This window comes from Rattus norvegicus, chromosome 11, assembly GCF_021556685.1.
Source record: "Rattus norvegicus strain SHRSP/BbbUtx chromosome 11, alternate assembly SHRSP_T2T, whole genome shotgun sequence".
Taxonomy (NCBI): domain Eukaryota; kingdom Metazoa; phylum Chordata; class Mammalia; order Rodentia; family Muridae; genus Rattus; species Rattus norvegicus.
In genome coordinates, this window is record NC_141544.1 from 63,798,596 (window position 1) to 63,818,202 (window position 19,607).

Below are 19,607 nucleotides of genomic sequence, written 5' to 3' on the forward strand. Positions count from 1 at the left end.
AGCCTCTGATACCATGAGCCAAGGTAAGTTTTTCTTCCACATCAGTTTCTTTTCAGTCATGGTGTTCATAAACTAATTCATTGAAATCGTTTAAAAAAACAAGTATGATTTAAAGTCCATCCAGAACTGCTTAATACCAAGAATACATTTAAGAAGAAAATAAGCTTTGCAAAAGAGGCATAAATGGGATATTACAGTAATTCAGACCAAATGTTTCAAAGGAGAAGGGGTCGTGTGGTGGAAGGGGTGGAGTTTGGTTTGAGCCCTCAAGTACACACAGAATCTGGACATTAGCGATCCAGGAGGACGAAGTCAAACAAATGGATGGTGCAAGAAAGACTCACACATTCATTCACCTTAGAATCTTGTCACTGCTTTAAAGCCTGTAAATCAGATTCCACGGTGCTGTGAACGAGAAACAGGATGGCTATGGAGAAAGGTATCTGATAAATTTACAGCCAGACCTTGGAGATCTTTAAATGATAGTACAAAATATTTGGACCTTAGGGCCTTTATTCAGGGCTTTTTGGAGAAAAACAAAAACAAAACCACCCATAATTGACATAAAACAAAGCTAGGTGACTTGTTAATACAAGTGACTTGGAGAGAATGCCTAATGTTAAGAATGAGTGAACAGACTCTAAAACTCTTCCCAGGAGTGTTTGAAATTACAGAAAGAAAAAAATTCTGGAATTATGGAAATACAGATAGACCATTATTTTTGTGGTCTGGAGTAAGGCCATTAAATCTACACTGGCACTGAACGACACAACAAGAGATTGTACGACGATGCCCCAGGTCTCTTTGTAACTGTTCCACCTCCCATAAAGAAACTTAATAAAATGTAAAAACAAAGTCCCTCACCTTATCAACTACGCAGCTTAGGTTTTTGTCAAATTGATATGAACTAGGGTTGTCTGGGAAAAGGAAACCTCATCCCAGGTGCTTCCACCCAACTACCCCACAGGAAAGTCTGCGTGGGCGCTTTCTTGGTTCATAATTGATATGGTAGCACCCGGCTCACTGTGGCAGTGGGACCTCTGGGCATTGGCCCTTGGAGGTTTACAAACGTACGAATCTGAACCTGGAGAGTGAGGCAGTTGCAACATCCCTCATTCCTCTCTGGTTTTACTTCAGTTACTTTCTCCAGGCTCCTGCCTTGAGTTCCTGTCCTGACTTCTCTTCCTGACAGACTGTGACATAAAGTGTAAGCCATATGAACCTTGTCCTCCTCAAGCTGCTCCGGGTATGGTCTTTATTACACAAATAGAAAGCAAAGTAAGATAACAACATTTGCACTCACAGAGCTGTAAACATTTTGATTTTAAAACTATGCGAAATAACTGTCAAGATGATTGAAAGCAGCGAATCTGACAGACTCTTGTGCCAATCAAAAATACATGTTAGTAGTCTCCTGTGTTGTTGGCTCTTTTCCAACACTGTCCTGCATGTTTGCTCCAAGGTTGCCTATGTCTTCCTCAAGGATATGCTTCCCTTACACTTTAAATCAGTCACCAAGAACTGAAGTCCCATTCAGAGCTGCAACTGACAAAACATACTCTTCGGATTTTCAGTCAGGCTCAGTTCTGTGTGAGGATGCTCTCTAGACGAGACTGGGATTATCTCTATGACAAACAGCCCTGTGTGCGTGTTTTCATTATAAAAATATCCACCAAGACCATGACATTATTCAAGGAGACACGAAAGCCCACAGAACGAACGACAATGAAAGGGCAGCAAGACAAGACAGATGTTTCCTAATAAAAACATGGGGATGCATTTCACTGTCTGTGAGCAGCAGGGAGGTTAACCGACAAGATACCAAAGGTTAAAACAAATACTTGCTGATGCATTCACACAGACCTCTGGTTAAACAGAGAGAGATAAACACTGTATTTCTCATAGTCACCATCCCCCAAAGCTTTTTGCCATACCCCAGCTCCACCCTGCTATCCATTCACTTATTCACTTATTAAAGTTAGAAACATGTTCAGCTCTTTGTCCTTTCCCTAATACTAAAGATTTTCTGGTTCTATGGCACTAGCTGAATTTCTATGTCTTCTACAGTATCACAAGCCGGTCTCCCTGGTTCTGGTACAAAGCAAAGGGCAGACTCTTTACCATGCAGTTAATTGTTTCCTATTGTCCTTGCCCTTTCTCTCCCTACACCCTTGCATTACGCATTCCCTCTGCTTGGAATGATTCCACTGTGGTGAACTCTGAGACTGAGGGAGGCACACAGAAAATCAGGGTGGCTCACTAGAGGGATGTAATGCTCTCTGGAACCCACCCATCCATTCAGAAAGAAGTTCTTGCTCTTCCCAAACAGTTCCTATAGCTTACTTGTCTCTACCACTAAACGTGGTAACATTATTGGACGTTAGAGACATTATCATATAGCACAGTAGACTCAAAAACCAGCTACCACACAGGCACAGTTACTACCAATAGAAACACTGCTATGCTCTGCAGACCACCTCAAAACGTTATCGTACTAGTAAGTCTTGTCTAGAAAGAGTACATTACAAATCATAATATTGTTTATCCCTGGAATTCTTTTAAAATTCCCAACTCTCTCATAGAGAAGACTACTAACCAATAGCTTATTCTCTAAGCTTCTGATCAATGTATATTAAATGATTCTATTTAAACACAATGTGAATCTAAAATAATAAATAGAATTTCTCTAAAAATCTACTCAACAGCTTATTCTCTAGAGTTCTTATGAATGTTATATAGTAAGTATATTTAAACATATGACTAAAATAGCAAGTAGAAATTTATAATATACAGAATATTCCATATATTGTTTCTCTATATTATCCCACTATTCAAAATAAGGGAAATACATCACCTGTTCAGTGCAGCAGGGATAGTGGAGTGGTTTCTCTTCTAATCTCTATAAAGAAGTATTTTCCAGGCAAACTTGGCTCAAATTGAATGTATGCTCAATAAATATGCCTTAAAATTCTTCACTTGCGTCTAAGCAGTTGCTAGTGACATAGGAATTGTTTCATGGTGATTTCTTTATATGTTGAAATGTTTAAAAGGACAAAAAGTACATATATATTGTTCTGATTAAGACACGACAAGCTACTGTCCCAGCACACAATTATAGTCAAACATGACGGCACCTGGTCTGGCATTGCTCAGGATGCCAGCACTTGGCAGACACAAGTGAGAGGGTTGTAAGCCTGGTCTGTGAAAAGATGCCCTGGCTCAGAGCAAACAACTAAAACAAAACAATACAAAAAAGTGACAAGATTGGTTTTCATTGCAAAGGGGTTAGGGGGGAGGATTGCGACTGAAGAAATGGCTCAGCAGTTCAGACAGCTACGATTACTCCTGTAGAGGACCTGAGCTTGGTTCAAAGCAATAAAGGCAGCTCACAGGCAACCCCAGCTCCAGGGGTCTCCAGTAACCTCTTCTGTTCTCCATGGGCAACCGCACTTATGTGCACACAATACTCATGCATGAGCGTGTGTGTGTGTGTGTGTGTGTGTGTGTGTGTGTGTGTGTGTGTGTGTGTGTGTATGTATGCATCCATGTGAAAGTCTCATTTTCTTAAAAACTAAAAGTAAATCTTAAAAAGAAAACAAATAGTGACAAATGCTAGAAAAAATACAAGGATAAAGGAACTCTTATTCCTGGGCTAGAAGCTTAAGTAGAAAAGAAAATATTATAGAAGCCTACACTGAAAAACATAATTTAAGTGCCTATAAAACAGAATCTTTTCATGATTAATGAAATATGGGTTATGTATGGACTTCTCTCCAGGAATAGGAAAATGTTCACATTCTCAGACATTTCTGTAGATTTGTTTTCAAAATGGCCTGACAAGTGTCACATCTAATACATGTGTGACTACATCAAGCGATAGAGCGTATGCGTAAGGACTGATAAAAATTACCACAAAGTTTTACGGTCTTAATTGTCTTCATTTCCCACCTTAGAGTTGGTGAGCATGTCATGTGTGTAAAATAGAAAGAGTGTCTGGCAGGCTAACCAGAAGGGGTTAGTTTTATAGACAGGAAGCATAGAAAATCAGACACTAAAAGCAAAAATGACATTTGTAATTTCAAAGCAGGAGACGGGGACAGAAATAGAGAGAGAAACAACCGAGTGCTTAACAACTTACTCCAGGGCTCATATACATCATGCATGGCTCGAACGTCATTGCACTCATTAAACTGGCCTGTTTGGAAAATGGCTCCTTTGTCACAGCCCCCCTCATGATTTCCTAGAAGGCCAGACATCAACTTAGCTGGAGCTTGGTGAAATGGGACTTTAGAATGAATGACGTCATTTGATCTGGTTTGTTTGCACCCAGTGCAACAGCTTAGCTCAAAACAATGGCTGTTCTCATTCTTACACAGATGAACTCACCAGGCTTTAACTTCTGGCCTCCTTTTCTCCTTTACCTGCATTGATTTTACCCATGCTTGCCTTTTCCATGAACACTTCTTTGACCTGAGGAAACCATGATGTCCCATCTGCCTTTATCCTTACCTCCTCCTCCAGGCCTTTGGCTTTCACTGGAATGTGATGTTACCCTGAAAACAGAACTTACCTTTGATCCTCTTCTCAAGTGCTGCCTGTGGTCTCTCAAATCCATGTTTGATTCGAGGGAAGTGGAGGAGGCCATTCAACAGAAAGGGCTGAGGATACCAAAGAAGCTGAGACTTTGGATAAAAGACTCAGATGGTAACTTTTAAAAGCACTCAGTAGTTAATGACAGGAACAACATTAAAGAAATATCTAAGACTCATTGAAACACAAGTCTACTAAAACCTGTAAGTTCATAATTGTGCTAGAAGTAGTTACCAAGAAAAAATACAGATGATGCAAGAAAATAATTTTTTATTGTAAAAACATGATTTTGAAAATGATCACACATTTAGGTGAGTTACATTATGGTTGTACCAAATAACAGATGACAGGGAATTTCTGTTTCACAAAATGTTCCAAGGTACTTTCCATGCTAGATAGGTATGATTAAGTAGCTGGTATTGAAATAACCCTTCTGCTGGAAAAGAAAGGAGGAGAAAAGAAAAACTATAAATGCTGGATGAAGTTTATAAATCAGCTGGTTGGAAGTCATTGGCAAGAACCCAGCACAGGCAAGGCCATCCCAGCTCCATGAGAGGCGAGCACATATGGTGCACTCTACCTTCCTGCTGTGGATTCGCTGAGGGCGTTTTTTTCAAACTGTGATGAAAGGGGCTCTATCGGCCCTGAAAGTGATGATATTCCTGGTCTGAGGAAAATCTGGTCTGAGTGCAGAACTGCCAAGACAGCTTGGAATTGAGCCTCAAAACTCAGACAAGAAAGGAATTGAAAGAAGGATTCAAAAGCCACATCCAAACACCACTCCACTCAGACACCGTAATGCCTCATGCTGATAAAATCCACAGTGAAACCAGCACAAATAGTGGCAGGTAGATAAACTGTTGGGGACTCATATTAGTAACTAGCATTTCTTACTACGAGTTCAATAAGATATGAGCATGTATCACTGTAATTAAATGAAAATCACTGAAATGTTTTGTTTTACATTTAGTTAGTTAGTTAGAGGCATGGTATGTGGATGTCAGAGGAAAAGTTTCAGGAGTCTGTTCTCTCCTCCCATCACGTTGGTTCCAAGGAGTAAACTCAATGTCACCAGGCTTGGAATCAAGTCCCCTTAACACAGCCATCTCAGTGGCCAAAGGAATAATTTTAAATGTGTGACTATATCATTTACTTTTCTCATCACTGTATCCAAATATCTACCAAGAATCAAATTAAGGGATGTGAATTTTGGATTATTGCTTTGGTTGTAGACCATCATGGTGGGGAAAACACGGAGGAAGGTATGGTCCTTGGTGGTGGTAGCAGTGGTATGAGGCTGCTTCCTCACATCTAGTGAGAAAGCCAAGATCAGGGTGTGTAGACACTTAAAAGGCTTCTTCCTGTTACTCCTTCTATTCACTCCGGACTCTCAACATACGAGGAAGCTCCCTGTGTGTTCATGGTAGTTTTTCCATCTTCAATTACTCCTCCTTCAAATACCCTCCATTCACCACCCCCCAAAATGTGTCCCCTAGGAGACTTTAAATCCAGCTGAAGTGACAGTGGAAATTAATAATAACTTCATCAATAAAAGTAATAATGAATGAATCACAATAACTAAAAAGCTGGTAAAGGGAATGTGGAATAAACAATACCTGATTAAACAGTTAAAAAAAGAAAAAAGAACCAATAAAGGAACAAGAACAGATAGAACGCAGGAAAAACAAATAGCATAGCTTTAAACCCAACAATCTTAGCAGTTACATGAGATGAAAAGAAGCCAAAGACTTCAATCACAAGACTACCATGCTGAAATTTAAAAGGAAAACAAAAAAAGAAATGTACCAGTGCCCAATGCCACTCCTTAAGCAGATAGATGTACACAGAAAATGTAAAGGGAAAAAGGAATAGAGAAGTACATGCCATGCATGTATCAAGAAAGCTCGTATGTTTCCTTCATTAACACCAAAGTAGACTTCTAAGGAAAGACACATGAGGAAAGCATCAGCTGTGAGGGAAGCTAGAACATTCCTTTCTGTCTACCATAGGAAGGCGAGGGAGGCAAAGCCACGGCTGTGCTTAAAAAATGTAACCACGACTGACAACACAACCAAATGATGATAATAAAAATAACCAAAATCATCAGGAGGAATATCAAGTACTTAAAAGATAGTCAGCCACCCTCCCTAACTGACAGACAGATACTACAGCCAACAATCTCACAATACAGTTTTGACAAGTGCACATAGACATTTATGCAATCGGACCAAGCCAAGTTTTTACCAATTCCAAAGAACTTCCAAAGAAGTCACAGGATGTTTTCTGTTAAGACAGAAGCTTAAAGATAATTAGAAAATGTCTCAAAGGTCTGGGGATTAGGCAACGTACTATAGTGTGTGAGTAAGCTTGGAAGCTTTAACCCTAGGCCCTAAGCAACAGAGCATGATCGGTTCTTCAGTGGTCACTTGAGAAACTTTTTATCTGGGAAATTTTGAGGAAGTTTCTGCTAGGTGTCACGTCTTTAATCTGAAGTGGACATTTCCCACAAAGTACACCTCTGCGGTTGGTTGTAAAGAAATCTAAAATGTCCAAGGTCTTTCTTCATTTACTACCATAAAAGCCAGTGAGCCAAAAACTGAAGGATGCTACCAAACTCTATGAGGATTCTCAGTGAAGCCCTGAATCTTTTTCCGCAAAGGTGACACAGAACAGTACAAGAAGACAGGGTTCTCAGGTACAACTATTTCCAATTTTCTGAGGAACCGCCAGACTGATTTCCAGAGAGGTTGTACCAGTTTGCAATCCCACCAATAATGGAGGAGTGTTCCTCTTTCTCCACATCCTCACCAGGATCTGCTGTCATCTGAGTTTTTTATCTTAGCCATTTTGACTGGTGTGAGGTGGAATCTCAGGGTCGTTTTGATTTGCAATTTTCCCTGATGACTAAGAATGTTGAACATTTCTTTAAGTGCTCATGGGCAGATACCTAAATGATGCTCCAATATATAACAAGGACACATGCTCCACTATAGCAGCTTTATTTATAATAGCCAGAAGCTGGAAAGAACTCAAATGTCCTTCAACAGAGTAATGGGTACAGAAAATGTGGTACATTTACACAATGGAGTACTACTCTGCTATTAGAAACAATGACCATATCCAGTGGTTAGCCACAGCCCCTGGTTGAGGGATGGGGCCACCCACCCATCTCAAAAATATTAACCCAGCATTGCTCCTGTCTAAAGGAAATGCAGGGACAAAGAGTGGAGTCATCCAGAGACTGCCACACCTAGGGATCTATCCCATGGGCTGACACCAAACCCAGACACTATTGCTGATGCCAAGAAGTGCTTGCTGACAGGAGCCTGGTATAACTGTCCCCTAAGAGGCTATACAAGATCCTGACTAATATAGATGTGGATGCTCACAGCCAAACATCAGACTGAGCCTGGGGACCCCAATGGAGGAGTTAGAGAAAGGACTGAAGGAGCTGAAGGGGTTTGCAACCCCATAGGAAAAACAACAGTTATCAACCAACAAGATACCCCAGAGCTCCCAGGGACTAAACCACCAACCAAAAAGTGACCACATGGAGGGCCCCAGGGCTCCAGCTGCATATGTAGAGGATTGCCCTATCTGGAATCAATGGGAGGGGAGCCCCGTGGTCCTGTGGAGGCTCGATTCCCCAGTGTAGGGGAATGCTAGGGCAGTGAGGCAGGAGTGGGTGGGTGGGTGGGGGAGCACCCTCATAAAAGCAGGGGGGGAGGAGGGATGGGATAGAGTGTTAACAGAGGGGAAGGGGATAACATTTGAAATGTAAATAAATAAAATAACCAATAAAAAAAAAAGAAGATGATGATGAGGCTCACTGCAGTAGTGCCTTGGCGACTGTGACTGCCTTCGCCATTTCCCCAAGCCTGAGGGCTTTCCTTGTCTTTAGCGCTCTTGGCTAGAATAATAAAATTTTATGAAAACCAGAACATTCTGGTAATCCTTCACACACAGGGCTTGCATCACAGCTGAGTGAGACACCCTGAGCTTAAGAATCACCGCACTTTTAAAGGAAAATGTCTCAAGACAGCCTGTGTTTGGGTCTGGGAAAAAAATCTTATCTTTACTACGATGGACAGCAAACCCAGCTCCCCTTTATCTGGTCTCCAGACCAGGCCTTTATCTTCTGAATCTGCTAGCCATGTAAACACACTTGAAAAGATACTCCAGGACAACGCTGTAAACGTGTCTGTGAAGAAGATGTGCAGAGACGCAGGAGATCCATGCAGAACTGTTCTCGGCCAGCACTTTAGTAAAGCTGCACTACGAAACCCAATACAGAAATAAAATTATATTGCAGTTGTCATGGGGTCATCTCGGTACTAATCTATATCCTGACTTTGAAGATGGTGATTTCACACTCTTCCAAGCTTTACCAAATTTTCCTCATTAAAAGGCCAATATATTATGTTTGTTCATTATTCTTTAATAGGAAGTATATGATAATATACATAATTCTGAAAGAGATGACCTGTCTCTCAAGAATGCGTTGCTATTTTATCTCAGTAACAAGGGTTTAATAATAAAGAGTCTTTATTCTGCAGTCTAGATCACCAAGAATATATTTACTAAATCATTCTCTAGGGGTTTTTTTGTTTTTGTTTTTGTTTTTTGGTTTTTTTTTTTTGGTTTTTTTTTGTTTGTTTGTTTTGTTTTGTTTTTAAGAGGAAGGGGTTGGGGAGGATTAGGACATTGGAAGAGGCAGGAAGTCAACAAAAGTGTGGCATTACTTTTGGTAGATGAAGTGTATGCTAGAAGATTAAACTGTAAACTAGAAGATTTAGACTTTATGAAATGGGACAATCGCTTTTTCTGGACTTCATCAGCCTGCAGATTCTGGTGACTCATTGGCTGTAAAACTCTGTGTCTCCTTGAGTTTCCCACGCCTCTTCTGACTTCTTCGCTATTCAACACTGGGAACCCACAACACCACAAGATCTCTGGGTCCCTAGACCTCCCCACGGCTGGAACCTGAGGCCCAGAGTACACAAACCTACATCGTATTCTGTTACAGTATTAGGTTTCCACTGCCACGCAGTCAAGTACTGCACATGGGATACCTCACAAATTAGTTATCTCTCACTTCTGTAGGTAAAGTTTATAGTCAAATGAGCTCTCTGCATAGGTTCTCCAAGCCTGTAATCTAGGTGCCACTAGGCTAGACTTTTATGTGGAGCTGCTAGGAAAAGGATCTACTTATTCAGATTGTTGCCAAATATGAACTGAGGTCCATATTTCCCTTTCTGGCTGTCAGCCAGGGACCACTCACAGCTCTTCAGGCCACCTGCAGTCTTTGGCACAAGACCTCTTCCTTTCCCATCCAAGAAACAGTGCGGCAAATCCCCCTAAGCTTCGGATCTCTAATTTCCTCTTCTGTTCCGTCTACAAACAACCTCCCCACCACTTTAAGGGGTTCATCTGATTGGGTTACGATTACCCAAATAATCACTGTATTTTATGGCCACTTAACCTGAAACTTTAATTATATCTTCAAAATCCCTTCCAAAAAAAATGTGTCTAGATTACGTGAGAACGAAGGGTCAAAATTCTTGGGGTTGGGCAACATTTTTAGACTCTTCCGTATAATCATTATTGGGGTATAGTCTGCTGCCGCCTTTTCCTCCCTATAGTAAAGTATTATTTGTATATTTACACTTGAAACTTTGTACAAAGTCAGGTCTTGGAGCATGTGGGGTGTGTGTGTGTGTGTGTGTGTGTGTGTGTGTGTGTGTGTGTGTACAGACCCTTTGCTTTCCATGGGATTTAAGCTCAAGTCTAATGGCACCATAAATACAAGCCAATTGAAAGTGCAAATTTGAGCAATTTTCATAATCACATCCACATAGATATAAACAAGGTTTTGCCCCTACGGGTCAAACTCTTTAGAAATCTCACTTTCACAGAAAATGTTCTTTAGGGAGGTACCTTACCAGTACACCAGGCATGCCCAGGCATGCCCATCTGCACTCTAGTTGACTATTGAATCTGTTTTCTTACCATTTACATACGTTTGGTGTAGAAACTGCAGGCTTGTGTCCATCTGAACACTGTGTCCATTTACCTTCTGCTCTCTGAGAAAGTCTGCTTCCTGCTTGTGGCTAAATGTCTGAACTGTGGCTTAAAACAAATGAGGATTTATGTGTCCTGGTTTATGTGTTCCCTCAAAGGATAACCCTCACATTCTGTGCTTGGAAAGGGTGAGAACAAATTTCCACTCTACCCAACACATTTCTCCCAAAAAAAGGACAAGTAGGAAAACAGTATTCAGTCTGCAAGCCCCAAGTCTGAAAAAATATGAGGACTCGTTTATTTAGAACGGAAAGTAGAAGAATCAAAACAGGAATAAAACTTGTATTCTGGGAAGTATGATTGTTAATATGGATTGTCGATTTGACTGGATTGGGAAACAAAGAGATTGGTAAAGCACATCTTTTTTAGGCATTTCCCAAAAAAGATGAGGAAAGTAGGAAGAGGATCAACCCTGACATGGTGGTACCATCCTATAGCTAGTGGTCTAAATGTCACGAAAGGAGAAAGACTTCACCAAGTAGGTCTCCCCAAACCTCACCCATAGTTCTCTGCCTCTGTCTCTCCCTGACTTCTTCCCTCTTTCCCCCTCTCCTCCTACCTACCCTCAGGTAATCTGCTTTTCTCCATTATGCCCTCCTAACTGTGATTGACAGAGACCGCATAGCAAAATAAATCCTTCCTTCTCTAAGTGATTTCTCTGAATTATTTGTCAGTGATGGAGAATCTGGCCAACACAGTTATGAAGTTGGCCATGGGCACATAGGCAGTCCAACTATGTACTGTGAAAAAGTCCAACATAAATGTAAGAACAAAAGCTCAACTACTCCAACCAATCTTTAATTTCTGAAAATTTATATCATTTGAAATCACCCTTATAAATTACTCCAAAAAAGGACTCAGTTCTAGTAACGAAGCAGAGAAAACATGTTGCAATTTTCCTCCAATCTAAGATCTGAATTTCAGTTGTCTATTAAAAAGTCATCTTTTCTTCTGACTTCTGATTCTTTTTTTTAGAAAAAGGAAAACAGCCAAGAGATTTACTTAATATATTATATTTTAGGTAGTTTCCCCATGTGCTGGATAGTTTTATGTCAACTTGACACAAGCTAGAGTTATCTGAAAAGAGGGACCTTCAACTGAGAAAATCCCTATAAGGTCTGGTTATAAGACATTTTCTTTTTTTTGTTTTTTTGTTTTTTTTTTTTTTATTAACTTGAGTATTTCTTATATACATTTCGAGTGTTATTCCCTTTCCCGGTTTCCGGGCAAACATCCCCCTCCCTCTCCCCTTCCTTATGGGTGTTCCCCTCCCAACCCTCCCCCATTGCCGCCCTCCCCCCAACAGTCTAGTTCACTGGGGGTTCAGTCTTAGCAGGACCCAGGGCTTTCCCTTCCACTGGTGCTCTTACTAGGATATTCATTGCTACCTATGAGGTCAGAGTCCAGGGTCAGTCCATGTAGTCCATTAGGTAGTGGCTTAGTCCCTGGAAGCTCTGGTTGCTTGGCATTGTTGTACATACGGGGTCTCGAGCCCCTTCAAGCTCTTCCAGTTCTTTCTCTGATTCCTTCAACGGGGGTCCTATTCTCAGTTCAGTGGTTTGCTGCTGGCATTCGCCTCTGTGTTTGCTGTATTCTGGCTGTGTCTCTCAGGAGCGATCTACATCCGGCTCCTGTCGGTCTGCACTTCTTTGCTTCATCCATCTTGTCTAATTGGGTGGCTGTATATGTATGGGCCACATGTGGGGCAGGCTCTGAATGGGTGTTCCTTCAGTCTCTGTTTTAATCTTTGCCTCTCTCTTCCCTGCCAAGGGTATTCTTGTTCCCCTTTTAAAGAGGGAGTGAAGAATTCACATTTTGATCATCCGATAAGACATTTTCTTAACTAGTGATTGATGGGGGAGGGCTGAGCTCTTTGTGGGTGGTGTTATCCCTGGGCTGGTGGTCCTGAGATCTATACCAAAGCAGGCCGAGCAAGCCATAAGGAGCAAACCAGTAAGCAGCACCCCTCCATGGCCTCTGTATCAGCTCCTTTCTCCAGTTTCCTACCTTGTTTGATTTCCTGTCCTGACATCCTTTAATGAAGAACAACAACATGTAAATGTACACCAAATAAACCCTTTTATCCTCAACATGCTTTTTGTCATGGTGTTTCATTGTAGCAATAGAAACCCTAACTAAGAAATCCCATTAAACCAACAGCCATTTAACGAACAATTGATAAACTGAATCAACAAAAGCAAGGAGGAATTTAATTTCAGGTTTTTATTTTTCTGTTATGACTCTCAATTTACTTATATGGGAGAAGAGTATACATACATAAATCTTGCAGGCTTATATTATTTCATCCCTGAAGGATTCTAAGAACTAGGTTATATGTATATATTCAACCAAGAAAAGATGATATAGTATCTTGTACAGTTCTGTTTCTAGCCTGACATGGAGGAGGGCAGAGGAGGCTGATGGAAAGAATAAAGAAATCAAGAGTGGGGGGAAGAAAACCAGGGGCCTATGAGGAAAAAGAGAGACTGTTTCTTTCTGTAAATAACTAAAGTAATAAAATGAACATTCATAAGAAGAAAATCAAATATAAATTATTGACAGACAAGCATATAAATCCTTCCCATATATTTACTCACCCATGACTTCTCAAAAGTACATGAAAGTATTACGATTTGGTTCAAATAAAAGATATCATCCAATAATATAAAATTTAGCTTCTGTTAACCATAGACAAAGATACAAACGAGCTGTAAGTGAGGTTTCTGAAAACTGTTAAGAACATTGGGGTGCAGTTGTGAATGCAGGGACTGGAAGTCAAGTGGATTCATAATTTGGTGCTTAATTACACCCCTTTTGACCATAGGCAATTTTCTCTTTAAAAATTTAATTTATTTATGTGTATATGTATGTGAACACCTGTGCCTGTATGTGCACATGGAGATGTCAAAGGACTGTATGTTTTCTTCTTCCACCAAGTTGGTGCAAGAGAGAGACCTAACTCAAGTCATCAGGCTTGGAAGCAAGCACCTTGACGCAGGGAGCCATCTTGCCAGCCTGCTCACAGTATGCCCAGGCTCTCTAATCTTCAATTTCTTTAGCAGTAAAGTAGAATTAGCACCTTTCTTTTTTGCACTAGATATGCAGTTCATGGATTCCCTTAATTCATCTCGTTTCTAGATCAGTATGGCAGATGTAGTTTGGCAGTTGAGAAATGAGAGTAAGGATTCAGCTTTGAGAAGCCAAGTTTCAACCACACTGCGGCAGGACCAGGGAAAGCTGTCATTATTTAAGAAGCAGAAATCATCTACCAAGTCTGCTTAGCATGTAAACTTAAAAAGAGTTGGGAGCGAGAAGATTGATAGTGTTTATTGACTGTTACTGAGATTAAGAAGTGGCTGTTCAAAGTTTAGAAAAAGAAAATGAAAAGAAACAGGAAAGTAAAGAAAACCCAAGGCTTCCTGAAGGAAAAAAATGTCAACTGGTTTTGTCTTCTAGATCATAAGAAGATTAGATCTCAATAGAGACAAAGCATAGAGTCCCATGGGACTGAATGACTCAGATTTTGAGTAGAATGTCATATCTAGGATAGGGTTTTCCTACTCTAGCCTGACAGCTCCAAGGTTACCACTAACCTAAGTTAAAGCGATGTAGGATTGAAAAAAAAAGAATTGAATTTAAAGGGGAAAAGTCTTTGCATTTTAGTAGGCACATAGAAATGACAGAAAATGAGCCAGGAGAAAGGTTATATGTTTTTTCTTAAAGAGAAATATGTTCTCAAGTACCAAGGGTCTGAGACAGGAAAGTTTGAAACTTACACAGAGCTCAGGTTTTCAATTTCCATGAGTAGGTTAATATTCTGGAAGGTGTTCCATAGCTAGCGAGGGCTTACTCCTAATATCCAGGTCAGAGGAATCCATGGAGAACAATAAACTGGAAAGAATCAAAAGCAATCGACAAGGAAGATATACAGACAATAAAAATTGGCTCCATCTAATGACTTCCTTTCACAGTGTGGCTTCAGTGGGATTCTATAAATGCCACAGTCTAATGATTTTCTAGTGTCTTCCTTTCTGCCATTTTTTTTCAAACAAAGACAACATTAGATGGTTTATTCTTGTTCTGAGTTTGGAGAGTGAAGGCTAATAAACTAACAACATATCTTATTTGTTAACTGTCTACCGGTCCAAGGCTAAAGGAGAAAATGGTCCATCAGTTAGATATCCTAGAGTTTAAATTAGAGAGTAACAAACTTGGAAATCCCTACTGAGAAAAGGGGTGATTGTACAGTGCGATCAAAGGGAAGCATGAAAGAAAGACTTAATGACCAAAAGATTTAGTTGATGAAAAAAAATGGCTAAATACATAACAATACTTTTCTGTCTTTCTAGGCACAGAACTAAACTATACTTTGCAGACCATTTTTTTAAATGTAGTATGGGACATATAACTAATTTTCACCAGTATAGAATTAATGGAAATATCTCTATAGGTCAAAGGTAGTTCTTGACACTGTCTATCCATGTGGATAATGTCAGAGATCCTTGGTGAATCTATCAGAACCATTGTCGTGCCCACCTCGGCCGGCAAGGAAGACGCAACACGGTTGGATTCTTCTCAACAGCCTTTACTGCAGGACACCTTCATTGTTGATACAGGGAGGCGGCTGCAGCCAGCCCTAAGTGTTACAGCTCCAAGTGTTACAGCTCCAAGTGTTATAGCTTCAAATGTTACCGCGCCGAGCAGCAAAGCCGCTCGCCTTATATACACAACAGTATGCTAATATTCTTTCAGGGATTGGTGGGGCACGAGTCACCCCACTGTCATCCCAGCTACTCGTCCTCCAGAGATTGGCGCGGCATGAACCTCCATTAGCATAGTAGCGCCCCAGCCAGACTGATGGCGCAGTACTGTTGTTAGGAGGGCGCCAGATTCACCTCATTATCATACAGCTGCCCTGACAGGGGACAAGCCTGCGCATGCGCGGTAAGTTATTCACATTCGGACGGGGCTGGCTGTCGGCACCATCTTTACTTCGCTGCGCCGCTCCCTACAAACCATGAGAGACAGAAAGAAGGGGAGGAAAGCCATCCAGGGATACAAACCAAAATCTGCATCAGAGTTTGTAGATAAAATAACATATTGTGTTGAACTGCAGAGTTTTGCAAATTAATTTAGCAAATTACCCATTCCTCTGTACATGGTGGTTCTTCCCCCATCAATAATAGCTGAAATGTGGTTACCTCCCTGTGGTGGTTTGAACAAGAGTGACCCCCATATGTTTAAATATTTGGTCTCCTCTTTGTGGAACTCTTTGGGAAGGGTTAGGGATGTGGCCTTATAGAGGAGGTGTGTCGCTAGGGTGGACAAGCTTGGGAGTTTCAAAATTCTCATTCCATCTCCAGGGTGTTCTCTTTTTCCATTTGTGATTTGAAATGTGAGCTTTAAGCATCTTTAGGGTGTGTCTGCCCCATCCTGTTGGCTACCTCAGCTCTGTCCTCGTGTACTCTAATGCTCTGGAATTGAAAGCCTCATTAAATGCTTTCTTTCTTTTCTCTCTCTCTCTCTCTCTCTCTCTCTCTCTCTCTCTCTCTCTTTTTTTGGTTGACTTGGTGATAAGGTTTATCACAACAATAAAAAAGTAACTAATAAAATTACAGACTTTTCTCTCCTAAGAATTTACAGCTGCAGTATGTAATAAATGGGAGGAAATGTGTGTGTTACCACAGGGCTGTAAATGACAAATCAATGCCATAGGTGAAATTAAATCATGAAAAGGCAGAAAAAGTATAAAGACCAAACCATAAAATGCAAGGTAAGTATGGTTATGGTGGCTTGAATGAAAGTCTCCTCCATTGCCTTACGTGTTTGAGCACATGGTCCATAGGTATTGGGGCTGTTTGGGAGATCTTATTAAAACTCTAAGAGATGTAGCCTCACTAGAGGAAGTATGTTACTGGGAGCTGTCTCCAAGAGTTTATAGCTGTGTCCTGCTTCCTGTTTGTTTGTTCTCTGCATCGTATGTGTGATTAAAGATGTGATTTCAAGTTTCCTGGCTAATGGCTGTCATACATTCCCCTGTCCCGCAGAAGGATGGACTTGGATCCTTCTAGAACTGTAAGTCAAAATAAACTCTTCCATAAGTTGGTTTTTCCACAGCAGGCTACTTCATTTCTTTTTTCTTTCCTTTCCCGTTCCTTCCTTCCTTCTTTCCTTCCTTCCTTCCTCCCTCCTTCCCTCCCTATCTCCCTCTTTCAACCATAGAAACATAAAAGTAACCAATGCATTATGTTTTCAGGGATGAGCAACAGGACAGACCGAGGAGGATCCTCAACATGGAGTCCTGTTGGGTAGCCATGGAGATGCACAGCTCACATCTCCCACTTTAAAAAAAAATGTAAATATCAGCACCTCATGAAGCTATTTTAGCCTTTTAGCTAAAGCTGTTTTAAGTGCCTTTAGTCAATGACTGAGCATATTGTAAGTACCATGCCTGGTTAAACAAGACTTCTCAGATGGAAACTGCAGGCCCTTGTGTTGGGTTGGCCAAGACATGTTAGGTCAGCACCATAGACTGAGGTTCCTTCTACCTTATGTAACTTCTTCATTCCTTCCTTTCAAGGGAGAGATCCATACCAGCATCAGAAGTTCAAGGATCCAGCTCATTCTTGCTCTCCACTTTTGTATTTCACAGTCATCTTTTCCCAATAAACGCATGGAAATTTTAAGTTTACTCTAGTATGCCTGAGCCTAATGTCAAGTTATAACTTTTAGACTCCCTAGGTATTAAAAAGATATAGTGCCCCTAGCTATCATAATAAATATAAACATTTAATCTTAAAATATGTGTGAAAAATTTACAAAACTTTCCTATTTTATGCCAGTGACTGTCCTGGGAATTTTGTGTTTGTTACGCTTTAAACATAAAAATTTTAATTACCACCACTCAACACATCATCTTATTTTTCTTGAGCTTTAGATGTTTGATTTGTATATCTACTAGGTAACTTAGATTGCTTACACCTCATCTCAGGGTCAGTCTTCATCCTAATGAGTTGGGATCTGAAATAAACATAGAGTTGGAGATAAGATGGACTTACTACTGCTATGCAATAAATTATGTAAGACTAGGTGGCTAGGACAACATATGAGGGGGCTAGAAAGGTGAATCAATGATGAACACTTCCTGCTCTTACAGAGGGCCTGAATTCAATTCCTAGCACCCATATGGCATCTCATATCCCATTCCAGATCCTCATCCTGTTCCAGAGGACCTGGTATCTTCTTCTGGTTTCCCAAGGCAACAGGCATACATGTGGTACACATACATTCAAGCAAAATGCTCAACACATAAAATATATAAATCTAAAAATATTTAAATTTAAAAAAGAACAATGTGTTTCTACTATCTCATAGTTTCTGCATGCCAGGAATGAGTGTGTGGCTGTCCACGTCCTCCTATTTAAGATCTCTCTTTGGCTATGCCTCTCTGTGGCTTGACAGTTCTCATTGTGATGACTTAGTGAGTATGAAATGAATGGGAAATAGATTCATGTAACAACACAAGTCGATCCTATTAAATTGGAGGTTTGGGTCATCATCCTTACTACAGGTTAATTTCTTGGGTCTTGATCTTGGATCTTGTGTCTTGGACTTTAGCAGTCATTAAGATAGCCCCAGTGATGAATCCTACATCCTGCTAGTCCTTGTGTAATTCCCAATTCTTTCTCAATTTCAGTGAAAACACTGAGCTCACAGTGCTTATTTGGTTAAGATTAAGATAGATAGATAGATAGATAGATAGATAGATAGATAGATAGATAGATAGATATAGATAGATAGATGGATAGAGACAGATATGTTTATATATAATTATTATATATTATATATAATAAGTTACATATATAACCTTCACCTTGTCAGCCACCTCTGCTGATTTCTCAGCTCATCTGCCTTTTTAGTTTGCTTGTTCGTTGTGATAAAGATCAAATTCGTGGCCTCACACATTTCAGAAAATGCAAAAATCACAGAGCCCTCCACCTTCATAAGTGTGCATATTTTTACAGTATGCAATACTGTAAAGTTCCCTATGGCTGCACCTCCTGTTTAAGCGTCAAGGAGGAACTGAGAACCTCAGTCTAGCAACTAATTTTCCCATGATGCACTCGGAGGCCTGCCTGACGATTGGCTGCAGCAGCTTTATAGGCCACGCATACTGTAATTTTTCCTAAAGGCTGACGCTAGTATTATTGAGAACCAGGGAAATAAAGCAACAGATTCCAGTGGCCTGAAAGGTCTTGACTGCCAAAGTAAAGAAACATTTTGAAAAGTGAGGGAAGACTAGAGTGGCCACGCTGTTGAAGAGCAATACACAAAATTGCCCCCACAAATGGTGGGTGCCACCACCATGCAAACTACAGCAAGGAGGCATTAGTTCTAGATCCGTGGCTGCTCCCTCACTTGGCCAAATAGGAAGATGGAATTGGGTGGTTTCACAGGCCAGTGTTCAGATTCCATTGCTTTTCAAAATCGTCTAGGAGAGCTAAGGAACTAACAGGCAGTGGGGTAAAGGAGTAGAATATACTAAAATTGCATTATTTTATTTATTGATATTTATTGAAAATATCCTTATGTTACTCTGTACTGTGTAAAATGGACATATGTCAATGAGAAAAAATAAAAATGAATGTCAGAAAGATTCCATTGCTCTTATTCTTTATTACTCCTTGGCCTGGCTGGATATGTGTCATAATGGGCTCCAGTTTATAGTGTCACATTCAGTTACTTCAATGCGGTCTAGAACTTACTTTGTGATGTCAGGAAATCCGGGAAACCCAGTAAGATCAGGGAGCACAAGGCTTCTAATGGAGCAAAGGAGCAAAATGCCACTTGCTTTTCAACATGAGTAGGAAAAGAAGTGGCACGTGTTACACTTTCTACTTTCTAATTTAGTGCGTGCGGATGCGTGTGTGCGTGCG

The 19,607-nt window shown here is 40.5% G+C and overlaps 1 long non-coding RNA gene across 1 annotated transcript; it reads right to left on the reverse strand.

The window, feature by feature from the left end:
• Positions 1 to 11,803: 11,803 nt before the first annotated feature.
• On the reverse strand, positions 11,804 to 19,598 carry LOC148002587 (uncharacterized). Its single transcript, XR_015633054.1, has 3 exons — positions 19,437 to 19,598; positions 14,448 to 14,562; positions 11,804 to 12,704 (listed from the first exon to the last, which is right to left on the reverse strand). It is a non-coding gene; the product is annotated as an uncharacterized LOC148002587 (long non-coding RNA).
• Positions 19,599 to 19,607: the final 9 nt, after the last annotated feature.